Source organism: Adiantum capillus-veneris, chromosome 2 (genome assembly GCF_014529385.1).
Source record: "Adiantum capillus-veneris isolate H3 chromosome 2, ASM1452938v2, whole genome shotgun sequence".
In the NCBI taxonomy this organism is placed as follows: Eukaryota; Viridiplantae; Streptophyta; class Polypodiopsida; order Polypodiales; family Pteridaceae; genus Adiantum; species Adiantum capillus-veneris.
In genome coordinates, this window is record NC_140932.1 from 51,850,420 (window position 1) to 51,868,644 (window position 18,225).

The following is an 18,225-nucleotide window of genomic DNA, read 5'->3' on the forward strand; positions in this document are numbered from 1 at the left end:
GTCAGAATGGGGAGAAACCTCATACAAGGCTTCTAACGACCACTGTTACCAAGTCAGGAATGGTACATTGTGGTAAACAATAACTGATGATTGGCTCCTAGAATCAGAGATTTCGTTTAGAGGGCAAAGTGGTCTTGTCGAGTAGGTCCCATATTAAATGTGGCTACCTACTCGACAAAGTGGCACCTTATAAATGCTTCAAAGGGATATATGTTTGAACATGTTAGAATTTTTTCTTTCTTGAAAAAAGTCTGTTTTCATGTAAAGTAGGAAGAAATCACATTTTTCCCCCTTCCCTCTACATCTCTGTAAAGTGGACCATGAAGGTGTCACCCATGTTCATCCTATGGGAAAAACAAATCTCCATGAAGTTTCCCCATGAAAAAGAAGTTTATACTTTCCAAAGGATAGATTTTTCATGGTGTTAGAGACCTAAAATGGTCCTAAGTTTATGTGATCGATCCAAAATAAAGTGCAAAGGGATTAGCAACCTTAAAACATCATGTGAAAAAGGCCAACCAAGTTTCAATCTGTTCAGAGCTCATATGTGACTTCTAGGGAAAAAATCACACTCTTATCTTCTCTTTTGTAACCACATGTTACTCTACATAAGTAAACCCTACTCAAGAGGTTTGACAATCACTAAAAGTCTACATCTCACCAATTTTAATTTTACACTTGTTCGAGAGACTTAAAATGGCCTACCTCTTGCCTAGCAATCCAAAGCTATGCTCGAAGTGGGTAAGTAGCCTCTTAACGCTAAGGGGAAAGTGCATAGCAAGCTAGATGGCACCGGAAGCCATCTTAACACTAAGGGGAAAGTGCATACCAAGCTAGATGGCATCAGAAGCCAACTGAGGAAAAATGGAAAAACTCATGATTTTCTCCCACAGGGTGTAACCAACAACCCAAAAAACAAATCTAACCTCATGCACATGTTGTTTAAGTACCTAAATCACCCCTATGTGGTCAAAAGTGAAAATAGTCACATATATGTTACACAAGACTCAATCAACTTGAAGCAACTGTAAAAAACCTCAGCTAGTACATCCAATTCCCTTATCCAAAACTCATCAAATTTGAACCAGAGCCTCAACTTGTGGTGTAAATCAAGCCCATGAAATTAAAGTTCAAAAACGCTTGCTCGATCACAAGTCTAGGAGAAAAAATGTTTTCTTGCTTTTGCATGAAACAAGATTTTTTCAAGTTGTTGAAGTTTTGCATGGTTTAGATGAGTGTTTCAAATGAGGTTAATAGCTAACAAGCCAACAAATACCTAGAAAAATAGAAACACCACTTCAAGCACTTCGACCATTCTTTGAAGTGTGACCTTACCAAATTTGATGTGAGTGCTCAATACAACATGCTAGTGCTTGTGGTATGCTTGGTTGGCCAAAAATATTTGAGAATTGGACAAAAGTAAATAATCATGATTATTTACATCTTCCAAATTTTAGCATATTCTTTATTATTTGAGTATACACACATGTTAAACACTTTAAACTAAGACTCTGAGTCAAGTTTCACAAAATTTGAACAAGATTTCTCAAGTCAAACTCAATTTCTTGTCAATCAGTACCTATTTCAATTTTTATCAAGTTTTTGGTCTATTTTGTGATTCAAATTCTATGAGCCTTCACAAAAGATGTTTCTAATCACACATAAGGTCTCTCGTATCAACCTTGATCGATTTTGAGCCACATGTAAATAATCACGATTATTTACTTTTGGCCTATAATGAACACTTTTTGCAATTTTTTCAATACTCAATCTTTCTGTGACATGTTTTAAGCCTCTGAGTCAAGTTAAAACTTAATTTGACCTAAATTCTCAAGAAAATGTAAATAATCTGAGGTTTTGAAAACTCTTGAAAATTTACCTCAAATGCATCCTTATGCTTACCCACTGGTTCATACAACTTTTATGAGCATAATCTACAGTCGGTTTCAATGGTTGACAGTCTTTTGATGCTGTTTCAAGCCGTAGAAATAAAATTCTACAACTTCACATAAACAACTCACATATGATTCTTTTGGAGTGAGCAATGATTTGAGATCGCACCTCGGATTCTACTTACCTTACTCCTAGGTTCTGCTGTAATTGGGTTGTGGAAGGTGTCCACAAACACTTGTTTTCTTGTTTTTTATGGTTACCTGAGCATTGATCTTAAGACTTGTCATGTCCATCAATCATTCTCAAAATCCCAACCTAATCCTTCAATCATAAAAGTACTTCGCAAGTACAATTTACTCCCAAGCTACCTCTACCCAGCAAAAGATGACACTCTTAAGCTATGCGATTTTAAAGAGAAAGTTTAACTCTAGGTGATCCTAGAGGAATTTAAAGGACAATTACACAAGAGACGCTCTTGTTTTTCCTAGTTTGTTTAGGTCTATTCTTTCCCGGAAATAGTGCCAAATGTGGATGGGTCTTCTAACCTCACTCTTATCTTATTGCAAACATAGCGAGAACCACGAACATAATTGTCGATCCATGGGACGAAGTTGACTTGACTAGTGCATGGAGGATACAAGAGGGTGTCAATCTCTTGAAAAACAACATACAACTTGCATCTAACACAAGCTACACTCAAATGACCTAAGTCATCAGAAGCTAGTCCCTAATCTGCAAGCAAACCATGATCGTTACAGCATCAAACGACATCCGAATGCTATGAAACTTCTAGGACAAGTATATAGGACCTAAGCACACATGCTTATGGTCTCAAATTTTACTTTTGATGAAGTACAGAAAATGCGATTATTAACAGCAGCAGTGAGATTTTGACCTAGTCGTTGCTACCTCGAATGCATCTAAATGCTTAGCAATGGTTCCCCAATACCCCACCTATACTTATTTTGTGATTTCCTAGATTATATTCCTACTTATGATGAAATTAGGCTGCGGGTCGACGACGTCAAGAGCTACAATTTATCATGATATGTTCACGTCAATGGGTAGAGCTCTTACCTGTGGTTGCAATGCAATAGACGACACTGCAATGTGACAACCAACAAGGGAGATAGAAGCATGATAAGGAGATAAGTGAGCGGTGTAAGCTCACGCTGTGTGTTTCCTATCCAAAAACTTAAAATTAACTTTACAAAATTGGCCCTTATACCTTAGCCAAAGTTTCTTTGGTCAAAAACTAATCCTCTGGAAGCTCTAACTAAGGATGATTTTATACAATCTGAAAGCTTATAGCTCCGGCTCATAGATCACCATATCCACTTGTCAAATAGTATTTATAATATTATTGATGTATCAAAAGAATAAGTGTTTTTCAATAAATCTCCCAAAAAACGTTACATGGGTTAGCTTGCTGCTGGAAGTAAAAGAATGATTATCACTCAAGTGAATTAGGTTCCAAGCTAGATTAGCTTGGACTTATATACACAATCTTGAGTATTCACTTATCTTAGCATAGGCTCACCATAGACAAGCATGTAGTGCAATCTTGATCTCAGATGTTTTTTCATGAAATTGATCTTTAAGTAGCTATACATCTTGATTTTTTAACATGTGGAATAGTTCCACCTTTTCCCTCTTTCACTCAGAATCTAGGACAATACCCACCTTACAATCCTCCTCTTAGGATTTGGACTAGGACAAAATACTGAATATGCAATATCCACAAAGGATGGAAAAGTCCTCACAGGATGACGAACTCTACACATAATGACAAAATCCACAAAGGATGATAATATCCACACATGAAAAAAATTCTCCCCTAGAGAGGCTGCAATCTTCAAAGTATGTCATCATAAAAGACAAGGTTTTTCTCGCGTTCGTCTTCTTCTTTGTCCTCTACCATAGGAGTTGATCCTCTTACAGGTTTCTTCCTTTGTAGCTTTTGTTGTTGTTGTTACTAATTCTTCTTTCTCCACTGCTATTGCCTCCATTTGAGTATCATCAAGAAGGAGGATGTCTCTTCTGACCACATTTGCTGCAAGGTTTGGTTGTGTAGAAATATTTTGCTACATGTCCCATTCTTCCACAATCATAACACTTTCTTCCATTTGATGATGTTGATGGTGAATATCTTCCCCTTGAGGAATGATGTGAAAAAAACCCCTCTTGATGATCTTAATAACCCTTTTTGTTTTTTTTCTACTTGAATTGAGTTGATGGCATCTTGGAAAGGTGGAACTGGTTCTTTCTCTTCAAGAATGGTGATTTAGTGGTCATAAGAGGATGGAAGTGCACTCAAAAGCATGGACACTTTTTCAACTTTTGGTACCTTTCATTGGATGTAAGTGCGTTGTGTGACAGTGCTCTTAAGACTATTAACTAGGCTAGCAATGTCCTCCCCTTCAATCATAGTGAGATTCTAAAGTAGTCTTTTGAGACAAACTTTACTTCTTTTAGACCTGCCTCAAAATTGATCTCTAGGATGTGCCAAGCTTCACGAGCATGCTTGCATTTGTCAATGAAATGCACATAGTTTTCATGCAAGGAAGTGATGAAAATTCCTAATGCTTGTTCGTCCTTTTCCAGACTCTGTGCACTCGCTAATAAGTGTAGATGCGCCAAAAAGAATGCGGCAAAGCTTGACATTTGACCATACATCGTGCCATTTCCATAAGTGACCTGTTTTTCCTCTCAGCAACACCTTTTTGTTGAGGTTTATAAGGCACTCTACATTGGTGTTTTATCCCACTACTAGACAAAAATGCATTGAATTCATGAAACATATACTCCCCCCCTCGATCGGAACGGAGGGTGCCCATAGTACATTTTGAGACATTTTTAGCCATAGCCAGAAATTGTTTGAAGCACATAAAAACTTTGGACTTCGCTTTAAGGGGAAATACCCATGCATGCTTGGAGTAATCATCAATGAAAGTCTGAAGTAAAGGTAATTGCTCAAGGACGGTGTTTGCATGGGCCCACAAACATCACTATGCACAAACTGCAACCTGCATGTGGCCCGAACTGAACCATCCTTTGGAAACTTAGAACGCTGCATCTTACCCAAAATAGAGCCTTCACAAACATGTTTGATAGGTGCTTCAAGAGGCGGAAAAGAAGCAACCATATCAGATTTCTGCAAACGCAGCAAACTGTCAAAATTTAGATGACCAAAACGTGCATGCCAAAGTTTTGCATCTAAAATAGCCCTTGAATCTGCAACATCATTTTTTTCTGCACTTGTCATACAAAGTGAGCTTATATAGCCCATGGCACAAAAGGCCAGATGCAACAATTTCATCACCAAAATTGAGATTATGAACTATACATTTGTCATCCACAAATTTGACTAAAAGTCCAAGTCTAGCAAGTGCGGATACAGGCAAGAGATTCTTCTTGATCGCAGGTACATAAAGTGCATCAACAAGTGTGAAGGAACTACCATTTGCAGTAATACTGTCATTTGCAGTAGTAAGCACAATCTTTCCAACTTACTACTGCCATTTGCAGTAGTAAGCACAATCTTTCCAACTCCTTGAACCAGATAAGAGGCATTGTTGGCACAAGTGACTAAATTCCCATGAGGGACAAACTCGAGAGAGGTGAACAATTCAGGATGTGAGGTAATGTGCTTTGTAGCACCACTGTCGAAATACCGCACATGTGAATCTGCAGCAGACTGACAAGCATGCATCATGGATAATAGGATTATAAGTGCACTCTGCGCTAAAAGCCCATTCTGCATCGACATCAGCATCACAGTCTCCTTTCACAGAAGACTCAACAATGGCTACATTTGTAGTGGAACCAGCATTTGCAGTGGAACCACCCTCTTTCTTCTTAGCCTCTTTGGCCTTCAACTTATGACATTGCTTGATCAAGTGATCATTAGCTTTACAATAATGGCAACGCATCTTCTTTTTGCCCTTATCATCCAAACTGCCAGACAAAGTGCTGCCAGCAGAAGCATTAGGAACAGAAGTTTTTCCACTCGCAGCAGAACCATAAGAAGTGGTTGCATTGCTGTTACCACCCTTTCTTTGAGAAGCAATAAAAGCCTGTTCAACTGCACGACGCTGTCTAGTCCTGTGTTTTTTGGAAGGTGACTCTTGCAACAACAATCTGCATAATGCATGAAACTTGACAACTTCTGGATTTCCTTGGGTCATAAGTCTCCAAGTACTAGCAAAAGTTTGGTAAGAATCTGGTAAGGCATCAAGAGCAGTTTGCACAAGGGAACTGTCTGAAATGACTTCATTTGCAGAAATAAGTTGCTCATTTGTATCCTCGACACTAGCAAGGAAAGTGTCCATATCATCTTCCTCATGCATAATCTTCGACTCCAGGTCTTTACACAACAAAGCAATTTTAGCCTCATTGCGGTTTGCATAAAGACCAACCAAAATATCTCAAGCCTGTATTGCAGATTTTGCTGGAACGGATGTGAGGAACAATGGTGCGCTTCACAGACAATGCAATCAATGCATGAGCCTGTGCATCCTTTACATCCCAAAGAGCTTGTTTTACCGTAGGCAAAACAAATCTAATAGCAGCAATCCTTGCAGCAAGACAACCTGCAACATCCTCAACATCTCCTGCATCCTCAGAACCAGGACGTACATCAATGCCCTGCACAATGTTCCAGACACCCTTTGACACAAGCTCAACATGTTGCATCATGTAAGCCCACATAGGGTAATTGTCCCCATCCAACCTATCCTCAACAAAAAACATCTTGAACACATCTGTGTTGTTGTTAGCCATGGTAAATGCTGCACCTGATGTGAAAACTGCCCAAAAAGAGGAGAAACGAAGCGGGAACAACACATGCTATATAGCACAAACCGTAGTAGACTGTAAGTCACCTGTTATGCAAAAAATGACACTGATAGAAATTTTGCACAAAATGATGAAATAGCCTGTGCAGTCCTGCCTGTAGTGAAAATGGTGGCTGAAATGAGCCCAAATCAGAAATCTGAGCAGACTCAGCTCTACGAGCTATCCTAAAATACTTGTCAACATGCAAACGCTCGCCGAACCTCACTGTAATCGGAGAAAGTGAGCAGGCGTGTGGTGGAGCAGCTGGCGACTAAGCCCGGGAGGACGTAACCTGCTCTGATACCAATTGTTGGAATTAGGGTTGTAGAGAAACGTACACAGCTTGGAGAAGAGGAAGGAAGCTCAAGGCACACAATAGAAAGAGTGTTACTTAGTGTGCAATGGAAAGATAGATAGCCCTAGAGTGATGGGTGTATATACAATGCTCGGGGAAAAAAACCTCCTAAAGAGGGAAAAAATACCCCAGCGGTCCTAGTGTTTTCACACACATGTGGTAAACCTCCTAAAGAGGGAAAAAATGCCCCAATGGTCCTAGTGTTTTCACACACATGAGTACCACATGTATATGGTAACAGTATCTTGCTTTGCTTAGCATACATCGCGTGAGTTCGTAGTACTGAGGCTCCAAAGGCTTCCGTTGGTGCCATTGGCTGCGCGCGTAGGAAGGCCCGCGTAACCCTTGCATGAAGGAGGGTTGAACCCACCCCATGAGGGTAAGAGGCCAACACTTTACCATCAAGATATTGGCCCTTGTTGTGTATAGCAAGGGAAGATAGTCTACTTGTATTGAAAGGAAAACTAGAAGGAAAGGGAAAGCTTCAAACTTCAAGGAAGTAGCTTCACCCTTTCTTTTCACTTCTTGAAGGAAGGCAAGTTTTCCTCCAAAATTTCTTTTTTTCTCAAGGAGGTAGCTTCAAAGTGAAGAGAAGCCTTCATAAAAATGACGAGTTTTTGTGAAAAATCATCAAAGGTGTTCTTACAACGAACAACAAGTGAAGCACTCAAATTTTTGCAAGGCGAGGTTTGCATGCAACGCAAATCGTGAAGTATATAAGACACAAAGACTTCAATTTCTCAAGGTACAAGTTATCCATTTTTTTTTGTCTCTTTGCATTAGTGTGTGTTTACCATGGCCAGTGAGGATATCCCACCTACACACATGTTTGATTTTGAGCACGTAGATCAAAATCAGGGCACCACGTGTGCTGCTGACACTAATATGCATGATGATGATGATCTAGGCGATCATGGGCTTGTAGATATGGCTTCTTTCAAGACTTTGGAACATCACCAAAGCGTACTTGAAAGCAACCTCTCTGCACTCAATGAAAATGTTACCAATCTTACAGAGTTACTTGTGAAATTTATGAATTCACAGACGACTCAAGGGAACCAAGCTTGCACAACTCAAGGAGTCCAAGAGACAAGTGTTGCAGTAGATGTAGAAGGTAGCAATGCATTACTTAAGAATATCACCATTCCTGAGTTTCACGGGGAAGAGCGTGATCGCAACAAGGATGCGGTCAATACATTCTTACACAAATGGAGTGATATTCGTAGATTGAGACACGCCCCGGATATAAAGATGGCTATGGAAACAAGTCTATCTCTTAAAGGCAGGCCTATAAGTGGTGGATGAAATTTCCAATAGATGCTCGTCCTCCGTCTTGGGCTGCATTTCAAGCTTCTTTCTCCAAAGAGTTTTTGGACTCCAATGAAGAAGATAAGAATTGGTTAGCATAGGATGCAGCCGCATGTCTGGCCTCTCTCTCACACAATACCTTTTGAAGTATCAGGAAATCATATTAAAACTAGAAGGTCTAGATGAATTCAAAAAGATACGGGGTTTTAATAGGGGTCTTGACAAAGACTATCGTCTTCATGTCAAGACCCAACATCCAAAAACTTTGGAAGAAACCATCAGTCATGCGCAAAGATATGGTGATGACCAAGAGAGAAAAGTAAATGTTCCCTACTTTAAGAATACTTTTGCTAAGAGCAATGTGGCTAAGAGCGAGGTAGATCTCCCACATGTTCCAAGAGGAATAAGAGACAGTCTACTTCTCCACGCCCACAAGAGGCTAAGACGCCTAAGCAATCACGAAATACTCCGCGTGGGTCTCTCAGCACTGCTGATTTTGAGCGTGCAAAGAAACACAATTTGTGTTTTAGATGTCTTTCGGACCAGCATAAAAAGAAAGATTGTCCTCTTTTGCAAGGTAAAGAAAAGGCCATGCACAAGGTGCAATGCCTCACGTTAGATTCATCTCCTAAATATTATGCTGTAGAGGTTCTTCATATGGAAGAAAAACACAAGTGTTGTGTGCCTGCTTCAATATGGCAGCCCACCTTTGGCCCCCATGATTTGATTTGCATGCATGGCACTATTAATGGACAACATGTTCGTATTTTAGTGGATGATGGTGCACCTCATAACTTCTTGAACTATTAGCTAGTCAAGAAATTGAAGCTTACACAGACTCCCTGCTCTCACAAGTATGTGGTGGAGCAGATGTCTGGGAATGATAAAGAAGTATGGGACACGGTAGTTCAAGGGGTTGATCTTATTGTTCAAGATCATACGATGACCCTTGAATTCCAAGTTATGAACATGGACCGTGCTGATGTAGTTTTAGGATGGGAGTGGCTGCATGGTTTAGGAAACACATTGCACACCAGTTATTAAGACAACTCCTTATCCTTTATGGCCAATGGTAAACATGTGCTTTTGCTTGGTGAGAAAAACATACCATCTGCACCTCTTATATGTACAATCGAGCTTTCTATTTTGCAAAAATCAGACTTAATAGATGAAGTCTTTTTGTGTTATAGCTCAACATAATTATTCTATCTATGAGAGAGAGCTCTATGCCATAATTCACGCTTTACAAAAGTGGAGACACTATTTATATGGTGCCGAGTTTGAAGTAGTTTTTGACCATGGGAGTATCAAATGGTTTACTACTCAAACAGACTTCAAGGGCCGTAAAGCTAGATGGGCAGAAATCCCTCAAGATTATGATTGTAAGCTACGATATCACAAGGGGTGATATAGTGTAGTAGCGGATGCGCTAAGTCGGATGCCTCAAATTAATTTACTTGCTTTCACGGAACTAAAGAGTGGATTTTTGGAGTCATTACGTGGCACGTGTGCACAAGATCAATTATTTTCTAAAGTGTGGAGTGCAGTTTTAAAAAGGGATCCCTCACACTCACATGTCTCTGAATAGCCAGATGAACATGTCTCTGCACGCACAGATAGAAACTCCAACACATAGATCTCCACACCTACTCAGGAAGAGCTTAAGAGATGGAAGAATTTTTCCATTGATGACGTCTACTTACTCCACAAAGGTAGAGTATGTGTGCCAAAGGACTCACACACTAGGTGACAAATCTTATTTGAGTATCATGATAGTCCAAGTACTGGTCATCCAGGCATTCGTAAGATGTATGCCTTAGTTCGGCGGCAATTTTATTGGCTGGGCTTACATCATGATGTTCAAGAGTATGCACTAAACTGACAATAGTGCCAAGTTAATAAGGCAGAGTGCCTCAAGGTAGATGGCCTTTTAGATCCTTTAGAAATTCCACAAGGTAAGTGGGAGAGTATCTCTATGGATTTTGTAGTAGGACTACCTACTACAAATCGTGGCCATAATGCCATTTGGGTAATTGTAGGCCGTCTCACAAAGATGGGTTGATTCATTCCCACTAAGACTATAGTTAAGGTACCGGAATTAGCATGGCTATTTGTAGAGCATATATATAAACTCTACAGTTTTTGAGCTAGTATCATTAGTGACAAAGATCGAAAGTTCGATAATCACTTCTGGAGAGCTGTGTTCCAAAAGTTGGAAACTAAACTTAATCTAAGTACCGCTGATCGTCCAAAAATGAATGGTCAAATAGAAAGAGTTAATCAAGTGCTAGAAGATATTCTACGGGCGTACGTTAGCAAGAAGCAAACCAATTGGGAAGACTACTTACCTATATTTGGATTTGCTTATAATAGTTCAAAGCATGTGACTACAGGGTTTAGTCCATTTATTCTTTTGTATGGATTTCAACCTAGATCACCCATTACGGTGGGGTTGGCTAAGGAGAATATACAACAAGTGAAGGATTTTCTCCATGACCATTTTGACATGCTTCGAGTTGCTCGACAGAATGTTAAGCAAGCTCAAGATCGATATAAGAAGTATGCTGATAAGCATCGACGTCTTGCTACTTTCACAGAAGGAGATAAGGTTTTCCTCAAAGTTTTGTAGCATTCAGAAAGTCTGAAGATGGGAAAAGTTGCTAAACTTTCACCACGCTATTGTGGACCATTTACCATTCTCAAACATATAGGTCAAGTGGCCTATAAGTTAGCCCTTCCATAGCACTCGCGAGTTCATCCTGTTTTTCGTGTAGCCGTTTACGAAAACAACTAGGACAGAATGATAATGTCATTGACACAGGTGTGTTGGTTGACCTTATCGCACCCCCAAGAATTCCTCATGAGCCCGAAAAGATTTTGGATTCTCATGAGCTTTTGGATTCTTAACTTGTAAAGTACTTTGCACTTCCAATTGATCATCAGCTTGCAGGATCCTTTGTTTTGGCTATCTGTATTGACTCTACAATTCTTTTTTAAACTAGTGATTCTCACTTAAGTGCTCTACAGTGTAGGTTGGTGTCACTAGATGGCTAATCGCAACCCAACAAATATATATAAGGACTTGATTCCCCCTATGCAATGGTCTGAAAGGAAAAATAGGATCCTAGGGTTCCAAGGAAGACTTCTAGACCACCAAGTTCACAACATGAGTCATAAACTGGGTCCTTAGACATCATACCCGTATGATGTCTAAATGTTGATTATTAGCTCAAAATGTTGATTTAAACATCATACCCATATGATGTTTAAATGTTGATTATTAGCTCAAAATTGAATTTTGTACTCTCCTTGATATGATTTCTTCAAATCTAGGCTTACTTTGAAGTTCTAACACCTGTAGGTAGGTCAATTTCTCCTATGTATGCCTTGGTTGCTGCTAGCTTATCCATGAGGTTAACTAAGAAAAAAATGATCCAAATTGGGTGAAACTTGGTCCTTTAGCTTTCTTTGGAGTGTTAAGCACTTTGGTCTACTTTGATGTCAGCTCTAATCCCCAAAAAAAAACTTGAGACATCATACATGTATGATGTCCAGCTGGTCAAAATGAGGTGAAACTTACTCGAGAGATCCCCCACCACACAAGCAACTCACTGCAACTATCAAAATTCAATTCTAGCACCTTTTGTGCTAGATGTGCTGAAATCAAGAATTCACCTTGCCTAGATCTGCCTCTTGGTATTTACCAGCCTCAATTTGCTTCAAATTCAATGGAATTTTTCCTATTTGCTTCTTAATTGCTCTAGATCACAATGGCTCACTTAAATGTGTCGTTTGACCCAAAATTTGGCCTCTAAGACATCATATGTGTATGATGTCTAGCTGGTCAAAATGAAGTTCTATTTCTACCTTAGGTGCCCCTTGATGTTTACAACATGCACATGTACTCACAACAAATTTTAGAGCCCAAACTTGCACAAAATCACTACTTTTTACCAAGGAACTTCTCAAAAGGAGTAAAATTCTCTCAACACTATATCTATATGTCCAAATGAAATGAAACTTGGTGTATGTTCTCCACACAACATGAAGACTATGGATATCCTTCCAAATTGTAGCTTTCACAAAATCCATTATTGCTTTATGTAATTTATGTGTGTGCGAAGTCATTGCCGAGAGAACTCGATGAATATTCCCTTGCTTTAATGGAGCCTTGCATACCAAATTAGTTGGAAAATTAAAATTTTCAAGTTGTGCGTTTGTATAGCTCTTTAATGAGATTCTAACTACCTAATTTAGAGGTCATTAGCTCCCTTAATTACCCCTCCAAATATAGCTATTTGTGAAAAGTTACTTGGCACTATTCATTGATTTAAGCTACTTTTGGCATTTCTCTCACGAGGAAGCACCTTTATTTAGTGGCTAGAACTCTAAGTATAGTGTGTTAACCCGTTGCTTGGGGGTTAAATCTACCTTATTAAATTCTTGAATGAGCTTCTATTTTATGTTTGCACACTAAAAGTGTGGTTGTGTCCAAGATAATGATGCTTGGGGATTGAACTAATAATTTCTTGAATACTCACCTAAACATTGTTTTAACCAACCCACCAAACCACTTTGATTGACCTTTTGGTGGCGAAGAACAATCAAGATTATTCTCACCCGCCTGCTGCTCTCATCTGCCAATGATGGCTTTCTCCTGCTCTCATTGCTTGCATATTGGTCATTGACTTATTGATGCGAGTCATCTACATAATCACTCATATGGAAGCCGCGACAACCACTAGATTGGTGAAGCCTAAAACGAAGAAGTGTGACGATCTAGCAGGGCCATTAACACTGCATGATATTCTTGCCTTCGACTACAATCATCACACATGCCACAACATCATATCCTCAAGGATTTTCTCATGCTGGCAGTAAAGGGGCATCTTCACATGCAAGTCTTGGTGCCTAGAACCATTGAAGGCCCAAAACCATAAGCATTTAAGGAGGTCTTCCCATGGGACAACAACCATCAAAATTCTTGAGATTCATTTATTTGACATGTGTGTTTTATTCAATTTTGAGATTAGCAGAATCCTACCAGCACCATCATTAAGTACTAGCAACATTGATATGTATGTCAAATTAAATCCAGAGATTGCCCTAGTGATTTCACACCATGTGTTTACACACACTCGTTTTTTCACTTTGCATTCACCCCTTTACATTGGATCAAAGAACATTCACTTTTGGCTTTACAAAAGCACAATGAACAAGGGATTAGACATTTCCATCAAAACTTCCCGCACATGATGGTCACACCCATGATGTGCACCATTTTCACAATGCAAGAGTGCTTTGCACCACTGGCCATGAAGGCCGCATTCTCTACAAATTAGACCAATGAAGATATGATGACAACACATGTAGATAAAGAAGAAGAAAAAATCATGAGGACTTTAAAATCTATGAAGCCAAGAAAATAAAGATGAAAATGACAACCAACAATGACGACAAAGACATGAAGAAAATATTTGGAGGGGATACACTTGATTACCCCTTTACACAAAATGAATGAATGGAATTTTTTGTAGTACCTAGGACTACTAGTGAACCTACTAAGTCTCACTTGGGAACCATACTGATGAATTTAATTGGTGGATGACTTCAATGATAGAACCAGGCCGTTTTGTGAGTTGACATACTCGGCCATTTCTTCGGGTAATCCCGCACAAAATTGTTTTTTTTGTTGAATGAAGTCTATCTTTTGAAAGACTGTAGCTTTAAGATGTAAAGTTCCAAAATTTTTCTGGATAGACACATGCGAGAGCAGCTTCAAGATTTTCCATTCAGTGAGCACTTTGTCCTAGGCATCGCTTGGAAGGAGTTGCTTCATTTTGGACTCGTAGAGTTTTCCATGTCCTTGGGGATTCTCCATTCCCGCAAAGGCTAGCCCATCATTGACAAGAAGATTTTTGAAAATTCATAGCTACATGGTGTAGCTTGCAGGACTTTGTGAGTCCCTCTATCCAAAGGCCGAATTGAATTGCTAGATGAAGGCCAATACTTTGTCAGTAGCACCAAAGCGTCCATCATAGGCGAGAAAAGACATAATATTTCCTTCCTCTTTGAACTTCTTAAGATTTTGGGACCTTTTCTAAGCAGGGTAGGATTTTTGATGTCCTCTCCTCTTGTATTCTCTAGGAGAATAACCCCTTCCTTTGGTGGAAAAGGAGGAAGGTGAAGAAGAAGGATAAGGGGTTGAACTCTTTCTTGCCTTTTTCTTCCTTTTTTTTCTCTGTTCCCTTTCAAAGTGATGAGGAGAAGGAATATAGGATGATATTTTCCTCTTGGGAGGATTGAGTTGGGGATTGTCAAGACCGTCGTCTTTGTGGAGCCACATCTTCACAGAAATTCAAAGAATCATTTCTTTCTCGTTCATTGGATTCCTCCTCTTCTCTGATCAGAGAGAGTCTTATTTTGGAAGTCTCAACAAGAGGCTTCCTAACCTTTCTCTCTTCTTGTAGCTAGGTAGGGAAATCCCATAAGCACGAAGTTGTTGGGTAGCTTCGGCTTGCAAGGCAAGGTTGCCCATAGCTTGTTGCAACCTAGTAAAAAGATAGCTCAAAAACATTGGGGCATGATCAGTAGCACCTTCATGTGAAAAATCAAAGTTGTCAATATTCATTCTACTCTCTTGAGTATTGTTATCCATGCTAGCTAAACTATATGCTAGTTTGTGCTTTGGTACCCTCAAAAACCTTAGTTGTTGCTATTCTTCTTTACCTTTGAAAATTGGCTCTCAAGAAGCCACACCCATGGTTTAGAGATTGTTGATTGCAAAGAGTAGTGGAGGGGGTTTAACATTGCCTGGTTTATTATGGTTCCTGATGAGCTTGCTAGTAGCTCAATAATGGTTAAACCAAAGGCAAGCCCTGAGAGACTCCATTATATTGTCTATAGTTCCCAACGGTGTACCCCAAACTAAGTCCTTTTCAACCAAGATAATAGATCTCTATGCCACTTACCCTCTTGCAATGAACATGTCCAACCTTTCATGGACAACTTAAGGACCTCTCTTCTTAAGAAAGAAAAGAGAAACCAATAGCTCTAATACCAATGTAATGGAATATGACTGACATGAATAGTAGCAGAATTTAAATAACCATAGTGAAAATTTCCTTTAAGAGGGTTCTTTAAGGAGTCTAAGAAGAGTGCTTAATTAAAAGTAACAAAGTGAACATTCCACCTAATTAGCTTGGCATGAACAATTATTGTAAAAGAGAGATAGGAAGGATTATATAAATTGACAACAATTGAGGATTAGATTTACTTGGAGTTGGTCTCCCCTCCAAAATGCTTTTGTATTATAGATTCTCCCATGTAGAGAGACTTGGTACAATACAAGACTTGTGTTCCTTGAGAAATCGTTGGTGCAATGAAGATGGAAATCTTCATGCACCAAAATTACCCCCTTGACTATCTTACCAAAGCATTAACTTCTCCTCGATCTTAGTCCTAAGACCTCAAACACCTTCGAAGGTGGAGAGAGCTAGTAGGAAATGAGGGTAGGGAAGAGGAAGAAGAAGAAACATACGAGAAATACCTAGACTCCTCACTTGATATTACTCTTGTTGCCTAGAATACCATAATAGAATAGTAACAGAGATGAAGGAGCTGGAAAGCATGCACTTTGGAGCATGGCTCTTGGTTGGATTTGCATTCCATATCCAAGAGTTGCTGGTGTAGGCTCTCCACTTCTGAAGCTTGGAGAAGGAGATGGTGTTCTTGCACAACACACTATGAGAATGAGTGTGAGTGTGAGTGAATGAGAGAGAGTATATGGGCAAGCACACCCCCTCCTTGCTTGGGTCAACCCCCTCTTCTAGCTCTTTCTTAATGGTGATTGGACCTCCTCAAGCTTGGCCAATCACATGCTTTGTGCATATCAAGCAACAAGGATAGAATTAGGATAAGTATCCTTTATACCCTTTTGAGAGAGAGGGCTTGAATAATGCTTAAACAATTAATTAAATAAACTAAATTCTCATTGGACCCCTCTAGAGGTCAACCAATAGGCTTTAGGCACTACATGAGGGCAACATGTGTAGGTGCTTGACATGTGTCCTTGTTACCTCTTAGGTCTTGGGCTTGCCTTGAGTGAGTGTGTGTGTGTTCTCTCTCACACCCCTAGCTTTAGGGCTTGCCCCCTTATTGTAGGGATCATGTTGACTTTGGAACACCTCACCCCTTGAGCACCTTGGCCATGAAGCCCCTCAAGCACCTTAGTCATAAAACATGACAAGCACCTCAAGCACCTTAATCATCAAGAATGACAAGCACCTCAAGCACCTTAGTCAGCAAGCATGACAAGAGCAAGCACAACAAGCACCTCAAGAATCTTAGTCAACAAGCACGACAAGCGCATGCTTGTTGTGGTTGAGTTTTCACCATCGAGGATTTTGGAATCCATTTCTCATGCACTTTATTTTTGTAGCGGCACACATTGTTTCCTAGATCCTTGATCTGGACACTCATAAAACCATGCATTTGTTAAAGTTTTGTTCATGTCACCTGTTGGGCTGTCCCAATTTCCATTGTCGAGATCTTATTGAAGATCCAAGTATTCTACAGAGTCGTAGAACGCTTCTTCTTCTTTGGGTTCTTTTTCTTGGATCACACTCACTTCAAAATAAGGAACGACACCATAGCCATCTTTATCACAAAACTTCATGCGATAGAGCCTTCATCATAAGTTGAATTTGTCTCATATGTACTCGAAAGTGGTGCACAAACCTTCCTTGTCACCTTTTGCCTCTGAATGAAAGTGATGACTATCTCTGGTCTTCAAATTAAGAACTATATGTCCATCAGTTTCTCAATCTGGGAAGGTAAACCCCACCTTTTTCAATCCTATTTAGCCCCAATTGCCCGAAAAGATGATTGGGTAATTATTCTCACCTAGTTTCATAACAAAGAAGTTTATGAGGCATTTAATTCCCATAACTTTTATCTTCACGTTGTCAGGAGTTTTTTGGAGCAAAGGATTGCGCATATGTACATACACATGCATGGTGCATCAAATAAAGGATTGCCCATTTTCCAGAGCCAGGTGGTTACGTGGGGCCCACATGTGTACAGGTAGGACAGCATGTACATAGTGCATCGATTTTCATTGTTACCAGTACCAGTGTGTTTTTTCTACAATAATGAAAAGTTTATAGCGCGTAAAACTTCTCGAGGAAGCTATCCGCGGGCCGACGACATGAGGTAAGTAGGTGCGTCAGATGGCATCTAGTGGCGTCAGGAGGCCGAACGAGGTCAATATTTGCACGCGGATGAGGACGGACACAACGTGGGTGTTTTCTTGTGAGAGTTATGCAGAAAGGTCATCATTAGGACCACTTTTTGGGGCCACTTCACGTGGTGGCGAGATGCATTATTGGAAAAAAGCTGAGTGCCAGGTGTGCAAATGATGCAAAAAGGTGACAACTATGCACTGCGAGGCCAGTTTTTGGCCTGTTCGGGATCCGTTTGAGGTCATCTAAAAGGCCAAGGGTGCCCAAGTAATAAAGCTAAGTGTGGGAACTGAAAAAACTGAGAGAAGACCAGAAAAAACGTGGAGAAGAGAGGAGGAACAGCCGCAGGTGTGTTTTTGCCCATTTTGGAGCCTGTTTTGGCCGTAAACTGCTCATCCGAGGTCGGATTTGAGCACTTTGACATTGTAGACTGGGGTTTTGGGCCGTGCCGGACGCGATGGCGCTGTCCATTTTGCCAAATTCCTCACTCTTTTTTTGCTGTTTTTCTGTGTAATCTTCTCCGGTGAGTGAAGCTTCTTCTCCAATTTGTGATTGTATCTGGTATCTTTTACCCATATTGTGTGAGCTGTT